Here is a 23,189-nt window from a genome sequence, read left to right on the forward strand (position 1 = left end):
GGATCCATAGGTCACTTGCATCTTTAACTTGTTTCAAGCATGCATATATCCATATTTAAAACATGTGTAGGATCAATTTAGAAATATCTTTCTCTTAAAATTCAAAGCTATTATGGTTGAACAAGTGGAATTTCCCAAACTTGGTTATCAAATATTTTGTGTTGATTTGTGGTGTGTGAATAAATTTTATTAACTTAGAATTGTTGCTGTTTTAAATTTTTAGCATACATAAACTCTAAAATTTTCGTTTTTTTGTCATCTTTTTCTTTTCTTATCTTTTTGTTTAGGAGGTAAAGGGAAAAGTGAAAGCTCAAGTTTTGATTTAAGTAAAAAGTCTACATCTAAAATGGAAATGCACAAATGTAGAGAGAGATAATTACAAAAAGTCTCTGTAGTTTTAAGGGATAGTAAACTCTTTGTTGTTTTTTTTATATAAGGTTGTGCAGTCGTCGGTAAAAGGGGGAGGCGGGGCATTTTTAACTGAGTGTTGACTCCCAATCCATAAGTCATTTCTAACAAAAATATAGCCCATTACGCATGATTGACCAATAAATAACTTTACAATCATCAATGATTGTTAGGTCAGTTTTTATTAAATGGGCAAAATAATACCTGTTTTGACTCGGGTAAATATCCCAACGCACGTTCACTTGATAATTTAAAGTGGCTTGGATCCATAGGTGATTTGCATCTTTAACATGTTTCAAGCATGCATATCCATATTTAAAACATGTGTAGGATCAATTTAGAAATCTCTTTCTTATAAAATTCCAAGCTGTTAGGGTTGAACTAGAGGAATTTCCCAAACTTGGATTTCAAAATTTTTGTGTTCATTTGTGGTGTGTGAATAAATTTTATTTACCTACATTTGTTGTTGTTTTAAATTTTTTGCAGACATAAACTCTAAAATTTTTGTTTTGTTGTGATCTATTTGCCTTCTTGTCTATTTGTTTACGAGATCAAGGGAAATGTGAAAACACAACTTTTGATTTAAGAAAAAAGTATACATCTAAAATGGAAATGCACAATTGTAGAGAGAGATAATTCCAAAATGTGTCTATAATTTTAGGGATTGTAAACTCTTTCTATTTTTTATATATTAGTCTTTGATCTCGTCGAGAAACGGGGGAGGCGAGGGATTTTTAACTGAGTTTTGACTCCCAATCCAATAAGTCATTTCTTAAAAAATTATATCCCGTTACGTATGATTGACTGATAAATCACTTTATTATCATAAAGGATTGTTAGGTTAGCTTTTATTAAATAAGCAAAATAATGATTTTTTTTCTCGGGTAAATATCCCATCCCACTTTTACTTGAGAATTTAAAAAGGTTTGGATCCAAAGGTCATTTGCTTCTTTGACATGTTTCAAGCATGCTCATCCATATTTAAAACAAGGGTAGGATCAATTTATAAATTTCTTTCTTATAAAATTCATAGCTATTAGTGTTGAACTAGTGGAATTTCCAAAACTAGGATATCAAAACTTTTGTGTTCATTTGTGGTGTGTGAATAAAATTTCATTACTTAGATTTGTTGTTGTTTTAAATTTTTTGCATACATAAAGTCTAAAAGTTTTCATTTTGTTGTGATCTTTTTGCTTTCTTATCTTTTTGTTTAGAGATAAAGGGAAAAGTGAAAATTCAAGTTTTGATTTAAGAAAAAAGTATACATCTAAAATGGAAATGCACAAATGTAGAGAGAGATAATTCAAAAAAGTGTCTATAATTTTGAGGGATTATAAACTCTTTCTAGTTTTTATATATTAGGTTCTGCAATTGTCAAGAAAAGGGGGAGGTTGGGGATTTTTAACTGAGTGTTGATTGCAAATTCATATGTCATTTCTTACAAAAATATAGCACGTTACACATGATTGAACAATAATTCAATATACAATCATCAATGATTGTTAGGTCAGATTTTTTTGTAAATGGAAAAAATAATAGCTTGTATAGCTCGGGTCAATATCTCACCCCACGTTCACTTGAGAATTTAATGAGCATTTTATCCATAGGTCATTTATATCTTTAAGTGGTTTGAAGCATGCATATCCATATTTAAAACATGTGTTGGATCAATTTAGAAATCTCTTTTGTATAAAATTCCAAGCTATTAGGGTTGAACTAGTGGAATTTCCCAAACTTGGATATCAAAACTTTTGTGTTCATTTGTGATGTGAATAAATTTTCTTTACTTACATTTGTTGTTGTTTTAAATTTTTGGCATTCATAAACTCTAAAATTTTCGTTTTATTGTGATTCTATTTGCCTTCTCATCTTTTTGTTTACAAGATAAAGGGAAAAGTTGAAACTCATGTTATGATTCAAGAAAAAAGGATACATCTAAAATGCAAAAGCACAAATTTAGAGAGAGAGAATTCCAAAAAGTGTCTGTAATTTTTAGGGATTATAAACTCTTTCTAGTTTTTATATATTGACTGGAAAATGGGGGAGGCTGGGGATTTTTAAGAGTGTTGACAACCAATCCATAAGTCATTTCTTAAAAAAATATAGCCTATTACGCATGATTGATCGATACATCACTTGAAAATAATCAATGATTGTTTGGTCAGATTTTTTTAAATAGGAAATATAATGGTTTTTTCTACTCGGGTAAATATCCCACAACACATTCACTTGATAATTTAATGAGGTTTGGATCCAGTGGTCATTTGCATCTTTAACATGTTTCAAGCATGCATATCCATATTTAAAGCATGTGTAGGATCAATTTAGAAATATCTTTCTTATAAAATTCCAAGCTATTAGGGTTGAACTAGAGGAATTTCCAAAACTTGGATATCAAAACTTTTGTGTTCATTTGTCGTGTGTGAATAAATTTTATTTACTTACATTTGTTGTTGTTTTAAATATTTTGCATACAAAAACTCTAAAATTTTTGTTTTGTTGTGATCTATTTTCCTTCTTATGTTTTTATTTACAAGATAAAGGAAAAAGTGAAAACTCAAGTTTTGATTTGCGAAAAAAATATACTTCTAAAATGGAAATGCACAAATGTAGAGAGATAATTGCAAAAAGTGTCTGTAATTTTTAAGACTGTAAACTCATTCTAGTTTTTATATATTAGGGTTTGCAATCAATGGGAAAAGGGGGAGGCGGAGGATTTTTAACTGGATCTTTACTCCGAATCCATAAGTCATTTCTTACAAAAATTTTGCCTGTTACGCATGATTTACCGATAAATCACTTTACAATCATCTATGATTGTTAGGTCAGCATTTTGTAAATAGGCAACATAATGGCTTCTTTGAAAATATCCCACCGTAGGTTCACTTGAGAATTTAATGAGGTTTGGATCCATAGTTCATTTGCATCTTTCACATGTTTCAAGCATGCATATCCACATTTAAAATATGTGTTGGATCAATTTAGAAATCTCTTTCTTATAAAATTCCAAGCTAGGTTTAACTAGAGGAATTTCCCAAACTTGGATATCAAAACTTTGGTGTTCATTTCTGGTGTGTGAATAAATTTTATTTACTTACATTTTTTGTTGTTTTAAATTTATTGGAAACATAAACTCTAAAAATTTTGTTTTGTTGTGATCTATTTTCCTTCATATCTTTTTGTTTACAAGATAAACGGAAAACTGAAAACTCGAGTTTTGATTTAAGAAAAAGGTATACATCTAAAATGGAAATGAACAAATGTAGAGAGAGATAATTCCAAAAAGTGTCTATAATTTTTTGTGATTGTAATCTCTGTCTAGTTTTTATGTATTAGGTTGTGCAATCGTCGGGAAAAGGGGGAGGCGGGGGATATTTAACCGTGTGTTGACTCCAAATCCATAAGTCATTTCTTTCAAAAATATAGCCCGTTACGCATGATTGACCGATAAATCACTTTACAATCATCAATCATTGTTAGGTCAGTTTTTTATTAAATGGGAAAAATAATGACTTGTTTGACTCGGGTAAATATCCCACCACATGTTCAATTGAGAATTTAAAGAGTTTTGGATCCATTGGTCATTTGCATCTTGAACATGTTCCAAGCATGCATATTGGTGTGTTGTCGCAGGCAACCAAAAATAAAGCCTATACTCTTAAAAATATATGTAGTAGTGCGAGTAAGGATCGATCCCACGAAGAGTGTTTGATCTACTTTTATGCTCCCTGAACAAGGATTTGGGGGGGGGGGGGGGAGGGGTTTGGGTAAACGAAAATAATTTTAAAAAAGACAACTTAGAAACAATTCAAATTAAAAGAATCGAAATCAATCAAGAGAACAAACCTTTGTCTAAGTCAACATCCACCATTGGAATTCCACAACTGATCATCGATGCAAGCATATATCATTTCACACTTGAATATTCACCGTTGGAACTATCTTCCTATCTCTCCTTTCGTTTTTAATTAGAAAACAAGAGATCCAATTAACTCTAATTACAAAACAACCCAAGACAAGTGCTAAAGGTTTAATCTAGCAACAGCCTTAAGAATTCGAGAGATCGATGAAGCTAAACAACGCAAGCACAAGCAGCTGCATTTAATTTAGTCGAACGTTCTTCTCAAGATCTAATAATTTTTGACACAACAAATCATCAAATCTCGATTGCTTCACAAGTTAGAGAGATCAAACAATTACGGATTTGACATCTAACCTAGCAGTAGATTGCAACGAGTAATAAACTAGTAGGCCTCCTAGGAATTAAACGAGATAATCATGAACAATAATTTCAGAAGAACATCAGATACTCAAAACATAAATTAAATGATGAAAATAAATTAGATCTCACAGTTGTATGGATACCGAGTCTTCAGTTTCCTTTGACCAAGTCTGAAAGTTTAGCCAAGCAAGGCCATGAAAAAATATGAAGGAAAAAACTAGAGAAAATAGAGAGGAGAAGCTGGAGAAATGAAAATGAGGTATGGGGTGCCGAACTCCTTTTTTTCTTTTTAATCCCCTTCTTTCTCCCTGTTTAGGGTTTTTCTTTTCGTGCATCCGGTCTGGGTCATAGTGCACGTGCCTCGACTTCAAGCCCAGTTTCGACCTAGATAGAGCCCCTATTGAGCCAAATTCTTAACATTAAATTTATATAACGTTTTCTTTTAATTCTATATCATCTTGAATCATCTCTATCCGAGCTCGGATGATAGATTTATGCCCAGATTACTAATCAATGTCGAAACTGTCCAGAATCGCCCAATTAACTTCGTTTTGCACTTAGCCCTTCCATTCGCATCCTAAATAAAAATATAAAAATAATGAGTATATTTAGGCACCAAATAATTATAAAATACTAAGCATTAAGAGATAAAAATATGAGATTTTTCATTCTCATCAAATTCCCCCACACTTAGCTTTTGTTCGTCCTCGAACAAAATTCAAATTCACTTTCCTAAAAACACCAAGGTTGTAACTCCATAAAAAAAAAACAAGCTCTTCAAAACTCATAACATATCATGAACAAACATTCTTAAGCAACTTACAATTACTTAGTAAGCATTTTCATTCAAAGATGGAGTAAACTAAATAAGTAGACCCTTACAGAAATAAAGACTCTACTCTCATGTGAGATGGAGTAAACTAAATAAATAGACCCTCACAGAAATAAAAACTCTACTCTCATGTGGTTGAAGGGTATGTGTTTCTCTCAAATTCCTTCCAATGAAAATGATCTATGACATGCTTGCATATCTTCTCATTCACCAGATCACATGCATAACACAAATCATAAGGACTTTTCAAGGGTTGTAACGCTGTTTAGGATCAAGGTGGGGAATATTTGGGAATGTAGCTCAAAATCCATCGAAACTAGTAGAGCAAAAATGAATCAACTCAAGCTCGAATATATTAGACATGTAAAACCAATTACTCCACTCGACATCTTCTTCGATTTGTATCTATCTCGTATAAATAGACCCCTTTCTTGGAATTTTAGGAGGAATTATGAACACTGATAGTTTGTAACTTTAAAAGCCATTCCCTTCACTTCCTTTCTACTTTTATTTTTCTCTTCACTTTTTTTTTTACTAACTATGGAACTCATGCATTTAGGATGAAAACATGTTCCATTTCACCTCTCATTGCCATACCACAAATCCAGACACGCCCACACTTATTGTTTTGCACACCCACATGAACCATAATGATGAACAATACTCCACTAGCTCTATGGCTTGATAAAGTTTATTTTTCATGTTTATAGCTTGTAACATGGGTTCACAAAAAAAAAAAAAACAATAAAGCTCAAAGGGGTTCAACAAAAAAAAAATTAATTACAAGGTAGGCTATTTGGCTTATGTAGCTTATAACAAAGAGGGCCTTAATCATGTTCATGCATGCATGTGTCGATGTGACATCAAAAAGAATCAAGGTAAGTTCCAGAGAAACAAATCCATGGATGAATATCTCTCATGAAAGAAAATAGTGAGACTGATATGGATGTGTCAGTCTAAAGGCTCAAAATCTCACTGGCTTTTGTCTACCAAATTTAGTCACTAGCATCCTCAAAGAAAATAACTAGACTAATTCATTCTCAGTTGGAAGATTACTTATTCAATCATGTTATGAATCTTTCAAGAGCCTAATTTAATCTTGCTCATGACATACACAACCAAAAAATCATTAAAAACTACAAAAAACACAAAAAATAATTTTTTTTCGGAAATTGTTTTTAATGAAATTGAAACACAACCTAAATCCCATCCCCCACACTTAAAACTTACATTGTCCCTAATGTAAGGTGAAATGTAAAGAGAAGGCACAACAAAAATATAAATGCAAAAATAAAGAGAAAAAAGAACAAACTCCCCTTGGGTTGCCTCCCAAGCAGTGCATTTGTTTATTGTCATTGGCTCGATTCAATGCTTCTGTAATTATGGGTCATCCCATACATAGTATTTTGCATCAGTCTTGACCTTATTTCTTTGATCCCTAGACAAAACAAGAGGTAACATACTAGTAACCAAATAATTTATAATATTTGCATACCAAGGTAATGTCACACTCGCGCAGAGTAATTTCTCATCAGGGAACGTTTCCTGCAAATGAAGTTCATCCTGCACATGTTTTTCTTCTTGCGGTGCACTATGTTTATTGAAGATGATCACTGGTAACGTTCCTCCATCTCCAAGGAGCACGTACTTGAGGTGACTGTGGAGAGGCTTCAAATCTGGAGTGGGAGCCTACAAAACAGAGGATAAAGGCCTCTCATTAGAAACTGGTAATGCAATATAAAGAACGTTACCTGAATGTTGTAACTATGGAATATCATTCAATGCTGCAATAGTTTCTTGCAAATCAGAACTCAATGCTAACTCCTCATCCTCTTTCTCAATATGCTTACTAATGGCAACTTCCAATTCATCTTTTCCATCAAGTTCAAAAACTTCCCGTGTGAAAGAAGCAATCATTTCAATAGAACAAATAGGATTATCATCACCAAGATATTTCATGGCATCATAAATGTCAAACTTAAAAATTTCACCATCAAATTCCATCGTAAGTATGCCACTATGAACATCTATCTTAGTCTTGGATGTCTTTAAGAATGGTCTTCCTAACAAAATAGGAGCAGTTTGGTCACCATTTTCCATATCAAGCACATAGAAACCAGCAGGGAAAATCAAATCATTAACTTGCACAAGAACATCCTCAACTACACCCTTAGGATAGGCATTGGATCTATCAGCCAATTGAATCACAACACCAGTTTTATTCAAAGGTCCAAGTTTCAAAGAAGCATATATAGAATATGGCATGACATTAATCGAAGCTCCTAAGGGGGGGTTAGTCAACAAAATGAAAATTTGATCTTCATCTTCATCTTATGTATCTACATGATCTTCATCTTCGAAATGGGTGTTAGTCAAGACATCTTCATCTTCATCTTATAGAAATTTAAAATTATTGATTTTAATAATTATAAAAATGAACTAATTAAACCAAAGTGTCTGAGTTAACAATATTTTAATTACCACTATTAAATCACTAATACAATAGAGTGAATTAAAAAAATTCTGATTAATGAATAAAAAATATTATATTAATAACATAAGATAGATTTGTATTGTATTAATTAATAATATATTTTGACATAATTAATGATGATATATTAATCAAATGCATACTTTAATTATATTTTATTTACCAGAGACTTAAATATGAAGTTTAATATAGTAATAAAATAATAAATAAATACATATACAACTTTTAAAATAACCTAAAAAACTTATTCAAATAACGAGTCCGTGCCTTTAATATTACAATCAACGAGTTACAAGTTTAGTACATATAAATTATGCATGTTCAAAAGTAATAAGAGTAAACCATCATTTATCGTTCCACATGGATGTCATTATGGCATCTCGAAATTGTGCGGCTCATGTGGATTCTAATGCACTCTGCCTCCGAATGCTGGTTACTTAGCTACCCACATCCTCAAGATCATCGCAATCGTCACTGTCTGTATCATCCATTGCACCTAATTGGACCGCATCACCTCCTCCACCGAGCTCGCCACCCGAATCATCATCTTCATCTTCAAATATATCATCATAATCTTCTGCACGTATATAATTGTGCAATATGCAACAAGCATGTACAATTTTCACCTGGATCTTAAAAAAAAATGGAGGAGTGCCTTTTAATATTTGAAATCGAGCTTTTAAAGCACCAAAAGTTCGCTCAATAATATTCTGTAAAGATGAATGTCTTCGGTTGAATAATTCTTTTTCATTTCTAGGAATATTATCTCCAAATTCTTGCAAATGATATCGGGTTCCTCGATATGGAGCCAAAAATCCCGGAAGATTTGCATAACCAGCATCGACTAGATAATATTTTCCTATAATAAAAATTATATACCACATAAGATAATTGAAGATAAAATAGATAAAAAAGTACTGCATAAAAATATATTACTTACCTTCAGGTACAAAGATTTTATCTTGACGAGTCAATGCATCCTTCAATACACGGGAATCGGCTGCTGACCCCTCCCATCCAGCAAGTACATAAGTGAATTGTATATCAAATGAACATGCAGCTATCACATTTTGTGAGAGATAACCTTTTCTATTCCAAAACCTTGGTTGATCTTCAAGTGGAATGTTGGCTTTGATATGAGTTCCATCAATAGCTCCAATACAATCCTAATTATACATTTTCAATTAATATTTACTAACTTTTTATATTAATGTAAAATTATTTAGTTATAGGAAGTGATGTTACCTTGAAGTAGGGATAAAACATTGAATTTGTTAAAATCTTCGAGTGTGTGCGTTCCGAAGGCCGTTTGATGTAATTAGAGTGAAGTTTGAGGATTGCATCCAACACCTTGTTGAAATACTTACTTATCGTCCAGTTTGATCTATCAAACATCTCTGTTGTGACACTATACACTTGTCCTTGACCAACAGTTAGGAGGAAATATGCAAGTTGTTCTTCAACTGAGATGGTCTTTGTGGCTGATAAAAACCCTTTAATAGAAAGTATATCTGTAAATTTGTGAAATACCAGTTGGTTCATCCTGTACACTTTACAAAATTTAACTGGAGATTTGTCTAGTGCCTTTTGCAAATACAATGGACCATTCATCCCACAAGAACGTGGTACACGTCTGTTGCAATGGTACATATAGTATCTTTCCATGGCGATCATCAAAGTTGTGAATGCAACCATAATTGCAACCTTTTCATCGTCTGTCATAGTATCCATGGAAATCCACAAATTCAATCGCCTAAAATTCATAAACACGAGTAAACATCAATCTTCAATCATAACCTATTTGCAATCACACCTATAAACAACCATATTCATCCACATTCTCACATCCTACATTCAATCACATCCTACATGCATCCCCATTCCCACATCCTACATTCAATCACATCCTACATTCATCGACATTCCCACATCCTACATTCATCCACATCCCACATCCTACATCCAATCACATCCTACATTCATCCCGATTCCCACATCCTACATTCAATCACATCCTACATTCATCCACATTCACACATCCTACATTCAATCACATCCTACATTCATCCACATTCCACATCCTACATTCATCCACATTCACACATCCTACATTCAATCACATCCTACATTCATCCACATTCCACATCCTACATTCAATCACATCCTACATTCATCCACATCCTACATTCAATCACATCCACATCCTACATTCAATCACATTCCACATCCATACTCAAAACACCATATTTATCTATGCAATATATAAACACAACAACATATCAAATTTAAATACAAACCATACTAATAAGTTTTGCAACGTCATAATTCAAATATCATGTCTACTACATAATAATATTCCAAAAAAATAGTGTATTTATAACGCATTACAATTAGTTTTCAAAACAAAATTTAAGTCACTCAACCCGCTCTTCCACTGTCATTTCCATAAACATGACCTTCTTAGTTGGTGTATCCAACCATGAAGGAGTGCGATACTTCAATTCTGTAGGCAAGTCCGGGATTTCCCTGAGGGCGTTGACGCAACCTCTTACAATATCGTCTTTCATCATGAAATTCTGAAATGTCTGAGCAATTCGATCTATTGCATCAAAAATTCTGCTACTAGTGTCGTTATCGGGCATTTCGGTTCTCTTTCTACGACGACTTGAAGATGACCATTTACTTCTTTCAGATTGATTACCTAGAGACTCATCCATGCTTAATAATGGTGATGGAGTATCCCTAACTATATCAACATCCACTAGCTCATCCATCGGGATATGTTCCGATTCACGGATCACCACATCGCCCTGATCTACAAAGGTTGCAGCTCCTGACCCTACCACTATTGTGTTTCCCACCACCACAGCTAATTTGTCGTACAGGGGGCAGCCTTCACGTCTATACTTCTCAGCATCTTTATGCTCCTACAAGAATAAAACATCATTTAGACGTCTTGGAATAGAGTTATACTAACGCGAAAAACATAAAAAATATTTTATAGTACATCATATAGTCGAGCCATACAGATTTACTGACCTTTATGTAATCAAGCCATACAGAATTACATGCAGTAACTCGTTGTGTGGTTGCATCTCAACCAAACCCACTAGTGTTAATACAGCTCGTTACCGTTTGGTATGTTTTCTTCCATGCTCTTGTTCGATTCTTAACCTGCTCAACAGTTTTTTCATGACTGTGTCTTCATTGAACTTATTTACACAGTCCATGTATACCTCATGCTTCCACACCCCGTTAGGCAACTTGTTCCCTAGATTGACCTGCTCGACCAAGAGATCAAGCATTTTGCTATCATCATCGAATGTCCAAATATCATATGTTCGACCACTTGGTTGTCTTCTTGCAGCCACGTATAATCTAAATCCGATACGGTCCTCACGGAAAAAACTTTATCAGACAACCTTTACTCGTCACGGAAACACAAACCATAAAAAAAAATACCATGTGGTGGATATGTATAATACCCGAATCTCCTCACCACATGGCAAAAACATTTCATAGCACTTCAAAAATTCTCAACAACATTCTCACACATTTCAAAATTAATTAAATTATTTTCACTAATGCATATGCACTAAACAATGAAAACACACACACATCAAATCCAAATTCACCGAAGACCCCTGGTAGAGCCCCATATAACTTCGCAGTCACTATGAACTGTACCTCGTCAGTGATGGGGGTCGGGTTTCGTTGGCTAATGGACGCCCGTGTAGGCGACTCAACCTTGTTTGAATTGGACTAAAAACCCCTAAACACTAATTCCAGAACTTAATACCTTAAAAGCCCAAAACCCTAAACCCCCCCCCCCCCCCCCCCCCCCCCCCCCTCCCCAAAACCTAAAAAACCCTAGAGCTTAAAAACACAAAACCGCCAAAATCTTAAAAACCATAAACCCCCTAAACCTTAAAAATCTTAATCCCTAAAATACCCTAAACCCTTAGCCTAAACCGTAAACCCGAAACACAAACCATAAAAAAATACCATGTGGTGGATATGTATAATACCCGAATCTCCTCACCACATGGCAAAAATATTTCATAGCACTTCAAAAATTCTCAACAACATTCTCACACATTTCAAAATTAATTAAATTATTTTCACTAATGCATATGCACTAAACAATGAAAACACACACACATCAAATCCAAATTCACCGAAGACCCCTGGTAGAACCCCATATAACTTCGCAGTAACTTTGAACTGTACCTCGTCAGTGATGGGGGTCGGGTTTCGTTGGCTAATGGACGCCCGTGTAGGCGACTCAACCTTGTTTGAATTGGACTAAAAACCCCTAAACACTAATTCCAGAACTGTAAAATTTTATTAGTGGTGTGTGAATAAATTTTCTTTACTTACATTTGTTGTACTTTTAAATTTTTTGGAAACATAAACTGTAAAATTTTCGTTTTGTTGTGATCTATTTGCCTTCTTTTCTTTTTGTTTATGAGATAAAGGGACAAGTGAAAACTCCATTTTCATTTAAGAAAAAACTATACATCTAAAATGGAAATACACAAATGTAGAGAGAGATAATTCCAAAAGGTGTCGGTCATTTCAAGGGACAGTAAACTCTTTCTAGTTTTTATATATTAGGTTTTGCAATCGTTGCGAAAAGGGGGATGGCAGGGGGGAGGGGGATTTTTAATTGAGAGTTGACTCCCAATCCATAAGTCATTTCTTAGAAAAATATAGCCCGTTACGCATGATTGACCGATAAATCACTTTACAATCATCAATGATTGTTACGTAAGATTTTTTGTAAATGGGCAAAATAATGGATTTTTGGCTTGGGTAAATTTCCAATGCACGTTCACTTAAGAAATTAATGTCGTTTGGATACATAGGTCATTTGCATCTTTAACATGTTTCAAGCATGCATATCCATATTTAAAATATGCGTAGGATCAATTAGAAATCTCTTTCTTATAAAATTCCAAGCTATTAGGGTTGAACTAGTGGAATTTCCCAAACTCGGATATCAAAAATTTTGTGTTCATTTATGGTGTGTGAATAAATTTTCTTTACTTACATTTGTTGTAGTTTTAACATAAACACTAAAATTTTAATTTTGTTGTGATTTATTTGCCTTCTTTTCTTTTTGTTTATGAGATAAATAGAAAAGTGAAAACTCAAGTTTTGATTTAAGAAAAAAGTATGCATCTAAAATGGAAGTGCACAAATGTAGAGAGAGATAATTTAGAAAGGTGTCAGTTATTTTTAGGGATTGTAAACTCTTTGTAATTTTTATATATTAGGCTTTGCAATCGTCGGGAAAAGGGGGAGGTGGGGAATTTTTAGCTGAGTGTTGAGTCCAAATCCTTAAGTCATTTCTTAAAAAAATATAGCCCATTACGCATGATTGACTGATAAATCACTTTAGAATAATCAGTGAATGTTAGGTCAGCTTTTTTTGTAAATAGGCAAAATAATGGCTTTTTTTACTTGGGTAAATATCCCACAACACGTTCACTGGAGAATTTAATGAGGTTTGGATCCATAGGTCATTTGCATCTTTAAAATGTTTCACGCATGCACATCCATATTGAAAACATGTGTAGGATCAATTTAGAAATCTCTTTCTTATAAAATTCCAATCTATCAGGGTTGAACTAGTGGAATTTCCCAAACATGGATAAAAACTTTTGTGTTCATTTCTACTGTGGTAATAAATTTTCTTTACATACATTTGTTGTTGTTTAAAATTTCTTTCATACATAAAATCTAAATTTTTTTGTTTTGTTGTGATATATTTGCCTTTTTATCTGTTTATGAGATAAAAGGAAAAGTGAAAACTCAGGTTTTGATTTAAAAGAAACATATACATCTAAAATGGAATTGCAAAAATGAAGATAGACATAATTCCAAAAAGTGTCTATCATTTTAAGGGATTGAAAACTCTTTCTAGTTTTTATATATAAGGCTTTGTAATCGTCGGGAAAAGGGGGAGGCAGGGAATTTTTAACTGAGTGTTGACTCCCAATCTATAAGTCATTTCATAAAAAAATATTGGCCGTTATAGATGATTGACCGATAAATAAACTTACATTCATCAATGATTGTTAGGTAAGCTTTTTTGTGAATGCCAAAAATAATGGTTTTTTTTACTCGGGTAAATATCCCAAGGCACGCTCAGTTTATAATTGAATGAGGTTTGGATCCATGGGTCATTTGCATCGTTATCATGTTTCAAGCATGCATATCCATATTTAAAACATGTGTAGGATCAATTAGAAGTCTCTTTCTTAGAAAATTCCTAGTTATTAGGGTTGAACTAGTGGAATTTCCCAAACTCAGATATCAAAAGTTTTGTGTTTATTTGTGCGTGTGAAAAAAAATTCTTTATTTACATTTGTTGTCCTTTTAAATTTTTTGCATAAATAAACTCTAAAATTTTCGTTTTGTTGTGATATATGTGCCATCTTATCTTTTTGTTTACGAGATAAAGGGAAAACTGAAAATCCCAAGTTTTGATTTAAGAAAAAAGTATTCATCTAAAATGGAAATGCACAAATGTAGAGAGAGATAATTCCAAAAAGTGTCTGTAATTTTTAGGAATTCTAAACTCTATATTGTTTTTATATATTAGGTTTTATAGTCATCGCGAAAAAGGGGAGGCGGGGGATTTTTAACTGAGTGTTGACTCCCAATCCATAAGTAATTTCTTACAAAAATATAGCCCATTACACATGATTGGCTGATAAATAACTTTACATTCATCAATAATTGTTAGGTCAGCCTTTTCGTATATGGGAACAATAATGGCTTTTTTTTACTTGGGTAAATATCCCCCCGCACGTTCACTTGATAATTGAATGTGGTTTGGATCCATAGGTCATTTGCATCTTTAATAGGTATCAAGCATGCATATCCATATTTAAAACATGCGTAGGATCAATTAGAAATCTCTTTCCAATAAAATTCCAAGCTAATGGGGTTGAAGTTGTGGAATTTCCAAAAATTGGATATCAAAACTTTTCTGTTCATTTGTGGTGTGTGAATAAATTTTATTTACTTAAATTTTTGCTAGTTTTAAATTTTTTGGGTATATAAACTCTAAAATTTTCGATTTGTTGTGTTCTATTAGCCTTCTCATCTTTTTGTTAATGAGATAAACGAAAAAGTGAAAACTTAGGTTTTGATTTAAGAAAAAAGTGTACATCTAAAATGGAAATGGACAAATGTAGAGAAAGATAGTTCCAAAAAGTGTCTATAATTTTTTGGGATTGTAAACTCTTTCTAGTTTTTATATATTAGGCTTTGCAATCATCGGGAAAAGGGGGAGGAGGGGATTTTTTAACTGAGTGTTGACTCCAAAACCATAAGTTAATTCTTACACCAATATTGCCCATTTCGCATGATTGACCGATAAATCACTTTACAATCATCAATGATTGTTAGGTCAGCTTTTTCTAAATTGGGCAAAATAATGTCTTTTTTTACTCGGGTAAATATCCCACCGCAGGTTCACTTGAGAATTTAATGAGGTTTGGATCCATAGGTCATTTGCATCTTTAACATGTTTCAAGCATGCATATCCATATTTAAAACTTTTGTAGGATCAATTTAGAAATCAATTTCTTATAAAATTCCAAGTTATCAGGGTTGAACTAGAGGAATTTCCCAAACTTGAATATAAAAACTTTTGTGTTCATTTGTGGTGTGTGAACAAATTTTCTTTATTTATATTTGTTGTATGTTTTAAATTTTTTGCATACGTAAACTCTAAAATTTTCGTTTTGTAGTGATATATTTGCCATCTTATCTTTTTGTTTACGAGTTAAGGGAAAAATGAAAACTCAAGTTTTGATTTAAGAAAAAAATATACATCCAAAATGGAAATGTACAAATGTAGAGAGAGAATTCAAAAAAGTGTCAGTCATTTTTTGGGATTGTAAACTCTTTCTAGTTTTTATATATTAGGCTTTGCTATTGTCGGAAAAGGAGGATGGAGGGCATTTTTAACTGAGTGTTGACTCACAATCCATAAGTCATTTCTTACAAAAATATACCCCATTACGCATGATTGACCGATAAATCATTGTACAATCATCAGCGATTGTTTGGTCAGCTTTTTTGTAAATTGGCAAAATAATGGCTTTTTTTACTCGGGTAAATATCCCACAACACGTTCACTTGAGAATTTATTGAGGTTTGGATCCATAGGTCATTTGCATCTTTAACAAGTTTCACGTATGCATATCCATATTCATTTGTGGTGCGAGAATAAATTTTATTTTTCTTACTTTTGTTGTTGTTTTAATTTTTTTGCATACATAAACTCTAAAATTTTCGTTTTGTTTTGATATATTTGCTTTCTTATCTTTTTGTTTACGAGATAAAAGGACAAGTGAAAGCTCAGGTTTTGATTTAAGAAAAAAATATGCATCTAAAATGGAAATGCAAAAATATAGAGAGAGATAATTGCAAAAAGTGTCTCTCATTTTAAGAGATTGTAAACTCTTTCTAGTTTTTATATATTAGGCTTAGCAATCAACATGAAAAGGTGGAGCCGAGGGATTTTTAACTGAGTGTTGACTCCCAAAACATAAGTCATTTCTTACAAAAATGTGACCCATTACACATGATTGACCGATAAATAACTTTACAATCAACAAATATTGTTAGGTTAAGTTTTTTGTAAATTTGAAAAATAATGGCTTTTTTTATTTGGGTAAATATCCCACCGCACGTTTACTTGAAAATTTAATGAGGTTTGGATCCATAGGTCATTTTCATATTTAACTTGTTTCAAGAATGCAACATATGTAGGATCAAATAGAAATCTCTTTGTTATCAAATTTCATGCTATTAGGGTTGAACTAGTGAAATTTCACAAACTTGGATAACAAAACTTTTGTGTTCATTACTGGTGTGTGAATCAATTTTTCTTACTTACATTTGTTGCTATTTTATATTTTTTGCATACTTGAATATAAAATTTTAGTTTTCTTGTAATATATTTGCCTTCTTATCTTTTTGTTTACAAGAAAAAGGGAAAGGTAAAAACTCAGGTTTTGATTTAAAAAAAAGTATACATCTAAAATGTAAATGCACAAATGTGGAGTGAGATAATTCCAAAAAATGTTTGTAATTTTTAGGAATTTTAAACTCTATCTAGTTTTTATATATTAGGCTTTGTAGTTGTTGGGAAAAGTGGGAGGCGGGGGATTTTTAACTGAGTGTTGATTCTCAATCCATAAGTCATTTCTTAGAAAAATATAGCTTGTTACGCATGTTTGACCGATAAATCACTTTACAATCATCAATGATTAGAAAGTAAGTTTTTTGGTAAATGGGCAAAATAATGGCTTTTTTTACTCGGGTAAATATCCCACAACCCGTTCGCTTGAAAATTTAATTTGGTTTGGATCCATAGGTCATTTGCATCTTTAACATGTTTCAAGTATACATATCCATATTTAAAACATGCGTATGACCAATTAGAAATCTCTTTCTTATAAAATTCCAAGCTATTGGGGTTTAACTAGTGGAATTTCCCAAACTTGGATATCAAAACTTTTGTGTTTATCAGTGATGTGTGAATAAATTTTCTTTACTTACATTTGTTGAAGTTTTAAATTTTTTGCATACATAAACTCTAAAATTTTTCATTTTGTTGTGATCAATTTGCCTTCTTATCTGTTTGTTTATGAGATAAATGGAAAAGTGAAAACTCAAGTTTTGATTTAAGAAAAAGTATACATCTAAAATGGAAATGCACAAACGTAGAGAGCGATAATTGAAAAAAGTGTTTGTCATTTGAGGGATTGTAAACTCTTTCAAGTTTTTATATATGAGGCTCTACAATCCTCTGGAAAAGGGGTGGTGGAGGATTTTTAACTAAGTGTTGACTCCCAATCCATAAGTCATTTCTTAAAAAAGTATAACCTATTACGGATGATTGACCAATAAATCACTCGACAATCATCAATGATTGTTAGGTCAGCTTTTTGTAAAAGGGCAAATAATGGCTTGTTTTACTCGGGTAAATATCCCCCAGCACGTTCACTTGAGAATTTAATGAGGTTTGGATCCATAGGTCATTTGCATATTTAACATGTTTCACACATTCATATCCATATTTAAAACATGGGTAGAATCAATTAGAAATCTCTTTATTTATCAAATTCCAATCTATTAGGGTTGAACAAGTGGAATTCCCCAAACCTAGATATAAAAACTTTTGTGGTGATTTCTGCTATTTGAATAAATTTTATTTACTTACATTTGTTGTTTTAAAATTTTTTTGCATACTTAAACTCTAAAATTTTCTTTTTGGTTTGATATATTTGCCTTCTAATCTTTTGGTTTACGAGATAAAGGGAAAAGTGAAAACTCAGGTTTTGATTTAATAAAACAATATACATCTAAAATTGAAATGCACAAATGTAGAGAGTAATAATTCCAAAAAGTGTATGTCATTTTAAAGGATTGTAAACTCTTTCTAATTGTTATATATTAGGCTTTGCGATCGTCGCCAATAGAGGGAGGCTGGGATTTTTTAACTAAGTGCTGACTCCCAATCCATAAGACATTTTTTTACGAAAATATAGCCTGTTACGCGTGATTGATCGATAAATAACTTTACAATCAACAAAGATTGTTAAGTTAGCTTTTTTGTAAATGGGAAAAATAATGTCATTTTTTACTCGTGTAAATATCCCACCATGCTATTATGGTTGAACTAGTGGAATTTTCCAAACTTGGATAAGAAAACTTTTGTGTTCATTTGTGATGTGTGAATAAATTTTCTTTACTTACATTTTTTATTGTTTAAATTTTTTTGGATACATGACCCTTAAATTTTCGTTTTCTTGTGATATATTTGCCTTCTTATCTTTTTGTTTAAAAGATAAAGGGAAAAGTGAAAACTCAGGTTTTGATTTAAAAAAAAAAGTATACATCTTAAATGAAAAAACACAAATGTAGAAAGAGATAATTCCAAAAAGTGTCAGTAATTTTTAGGAATTGTAAACTTTTTCTAGTTTTTATATATTAGGCTTTGCATTCGTTTGGAAAAGGGCGAAGTGGGGATTTTTAACTGAGAGTTGACTCCCAATCCATAAGTCATTTCTTAGAAAAATATAGCTCATTAGATCGATAAATCACTTTACAACCATCAATGATTAATAGGTAAGCTATTTTGCAAATGAGCAAAATAATGGATTGGGAGTCAACTCTCAGTTAAAAATTCCCCACCTCCCCTTTTCGTTGGAATTTCCTAAACTTGGATATAAAAACTTTTGTGTTCATTTATGTTGTGTGAATAAAAAAATTTTACATACATTAGTTGTTGTTTAAAATTTTTTCCATACATAAACTCTAAAATTTTCGTTTTGCTATGATATATTTGCCTCTTTATCTTTTTGTTTACGAGATAAATGGAAAAGTTAAAACTCAGGTTTTTATTTAAACAACATGTATACATCTAAAATGGAATCGAACAAATGTGGATAGAGATAATTCCAAAAAGTGTCTGTCATTTTAAGGGATTGAAAAGTCTTTCTAGTTTTTATATTTTAGGTTTTACAATCGTCGAGAAAAGGGGAGGTGGGGAATTTTTAACTGAGGGTTGACTCCCAATCTAGAAGTCATTTTTTATAAAAATATAACCAGTTGCAGATTATTGACTGATAAATAACCCTACAATCAACAAAGATTGTTAGGTCAGGTTTTTTTAAATGGGAAAAATAATGGCTTTTTTTACTTGGGTTAATATCCCACCGCACGTTCACTTGAGAATTTAATGTGGTTTGGATACATAGGTCATTTTCATCTTTAACATGTTTCAAGCATGCATATCCGTATTTAAAACATGCGTATGATAGATTAGAAATCTTTTTCTGATAAAATTCCAAACTATTAGGGTTGAACTAGTGGAATTTTCCAAACTCGGATATCAAAACTTTTGTGTTCATTTGTGGTGTGTGAATAAATTTTCTTTACTTACATTTGTTATAGTTTTAAATTTTTTGCATACATAAACTTTAAAATTTTCGTTTTGTTGTGATCTATTTGCCTTCTTATCTTTTCGTTTATGAGATAAATGAAAAAGTGAAAACTCAAGTTTTGATTTAAGAAAAAAGTATACATCTAAAATGGAAATGCACAAATGTAGAGAGAGTCCCACAGCACGTTCACCTTTGAATTTAATTAGGTTTGGATCCCTTGGTCATTTGCGTCTTTAACATGTTTCAATCATGCATATCCATATATAAAACATGTGCAAGATCGATTTAGAAATCTCTTTCTTATAAAATTCCAAGCTATTAGGGTTGAACTAGTGGAATTTCCCCAACTTGGATATCAAAAATTTTGTGTTCATTAGTGGCGTGTGAATAAATTTTATTTAGTTATATTTGTTGTTCTTTTAAATTTTTTGCATAAATAAATACTAAAATTTTGGTTTTATTGTGATGTATTTTCCTTCTTATCTTTTTGTTTACGAGATAAAGGGAAAAGTGAAAACTCAAGTTTTGATTTAAGAAAAAAGTATACATCTAAAATGGACATGCACAAATGTAGAGAGAGAGAATTCCAAAAAATGTCTATCATTTTTAAGGATTGTAATCTCTTTCTAGTTTTAATATATTAGGGCTTACAATCGTCGGGAAAAGGGGGAGGCGGGTGATTTTTAACGAAGTGTTGACTCCCAATCCATAAGTCATTTCTAACAAAAATATTGCCCATTACGCATGATTGACCAATAAATCACTTTACATTCATCAATGATTGTTAGGTCAGTTTTTTTGTAAACGGGCAATATATTGGCTTTTTTTTTACTCGCGTCAATAACCTACCGCACATTCACTTGAATTTAATGAGGTTTGGATCCATAGGTCATTTGAGTCTTTAACATGTATCAAACATGCATATCCATATTTAAAACATGCGTAGGATCAATTAGAAATCTAATTCTTATAAAATTCAAAGCTATTTGGTTTGAAATAGTGGAATTTCCCAAACTTGGAAATCAAACTTTTGTGTTCATTTGTGGTGTGTGTAAAAAATTTCTTTACTTACATTTGTTGATGTTTTAAATTTTTTGCATACATAAACTCTAAAATATTCTTTTTGTTGTAATCTATTTGCCTTCTTATCTTTTTGTTTACGACGTAACGGGAAAAGTGAAAACTCAGATTTTGATTTAAGAAAAAAGCATACATCTAAAATGGAAATGGACAAATGTAGAGAGAGATAATTCCAAAACGTGTCTATAATTTTTAGGGATTGTAAACTCTTTCTAGTCTTTATATATTAGGCTTTGCAATCGTCTGGAAAGGGGTTGGCGGGGGATTTTTAACTGAGTGTTGATTCCCAATCCATAAGTCATTGCTTACAAAAATATAGCCTATTACGCATGATTTAATAATAAATAACTTTACAATCAGCAATGATTGTTAGGTCAGCTTTTTTGTAAATGGGCATAATAATGGTTTTTTCTACTTGGGTAAATGTCCCACCGCACGTTCACTTGAGCATTTAATGAGGTTTGGATCCATAAGTCATTTGCATCTTTAACATATTTCAAGCATGGATATCCATATTTAAAACATGTGTAGGATCAATTAAAAATCTCTTTCTTATAAAATTCCATGCTATTAGGGTTGAACTAGTGGAATTTTCCAAACTTGGATATCAAAAATTTTGTGTTCATTTGTGGTGTGTGAATAAATGTTTTTTACTTACATTTGTTGTTGATTTAATTTTTTTGCATATATAAACTGTAAAAATTTTGTTTTGTTGTGATTTATTTGCCTTCTTATCTTTTTATTTACAAGATAAAGGCAAAAGTGAAAACTCAAGTTTTGATTTAAGAAAAACTACACATCTAAAATGGAAATGCACAAATGTAGAGAGAGTTTATTCCAAAAAGAGTCTGTAATTTTTAGGGATTGTAAACTCGTTCAAGTTTTTATATATTAGGCTTTCCAATCGTTGGGAAGAGGGGGAGGCGGGGGATTTTTAACTGAGTGTTAACTCCCAATCCATAAGTCATTTCTTACAAAAATATAGCCCGTTACGCATGATTGACCGATAAATCACTTTACAATCATCAATGATTGTGAGGTCAGCTTTTTTGTAAATGGGCAAAATAATGTCTTTTTTTACTCGGATAAATATCCCGAAGCACGTTAACTTGAGGGTTTAATGAGGTTTGGATCCATAGGTCATTTGCATCATTAACATGTTTCAAGCACGCATATCCATATTTAAATTTTTTGATTTTAAGGACTCCATGAATTTAGCTCATGGAGAAAAAAGGAAAGAAACCCATTGGGAGAAAACTGGAGGAAGAAGGGCTATGGACTTGTTTCCTAACCCTCCCCTTGAAGCTCTATTTATAGATTTATGAAACTACTGTATTACATTAATACCCCTAAACTTAGGGTTTAGGGTTTTAACTCTGAAACATTAACTTAATTATGTCAATGTCATCTCTATGAGATGACTCTGTATTTAGCATCCTGCCATCTTGTATGTTGGCCTATGGGTCTTCTCCTTGATTTGTGGGCATTTATCCCATTTTCTATATCTCTTGGATGCATGAGTCTTCCTTGGTCTTATGGGCTTGGGCCCATCTTCTAACACACTTGAATATGTGAGCCTTTCTTGGTCGTGTGGGCTTGGGCCCTATCTTCCAACACTCTCCCTCAAGCTGGGGGTGAGAGAATAACATGAACTCCTAACTTGCTGCAAATGATATATAGAATGTTTTTTGTATAATGTGGCAGATCTACCAAATAATTTGCTGACCAAGGAATAATATGCCAATTCTTCAAAAATAATAATCGAGCCAACGAAAAATTTTTACCAAGTCACTCCGAAACATTTATAAAACTTGGGCACATATACCAAGGCTGGAAATAAGTGACCCAAGTCAGGTTGACCCGGACCGAGTTGACTCAGTAGGATAGGAGCATCCTCGGGTCAACATAACCTTCACTAGGTGAACACAGGCTGGTCCGGGTCTGGGTCTGGGTTGGGCTAGCACTCAATTAAACCAGTTCCCTAAGTTAGGAAACGTTTAATTTTTAAACAGTGTTTTCTTCTCATAGCGCCGAAAAACCAGAGATAGTGACGAACAGATAATCCAGGCAGATTAATTAGCGTGCAAGGAGTTTTCAGAAAATCTTTCCGAAGATAGTCAAGAGCAACAGAACCTTTTTGTCGTCGAAAAGATCGAGAGATCTGGAACATCCTTCCTCTTC

This window comes from Aristolochia californica, unplaced genomic scaffold (assembly GCF_029961685.1).
Source record: "Aristolochia californica isolate CCGP_79_NKW_82.1479 unplaced genomic scaffold, dmAriCali1.0.hap1 SCAF_8, whole genome shotgun sequence".
In the NCBI taxonomy this organism is placed as follows: Eukaryota; Viridiplantae; Streptophyta; class Magnoliopsida; order Piperales; family Aristolochiaceae; genus Aristolochia; species Aristolochia californica.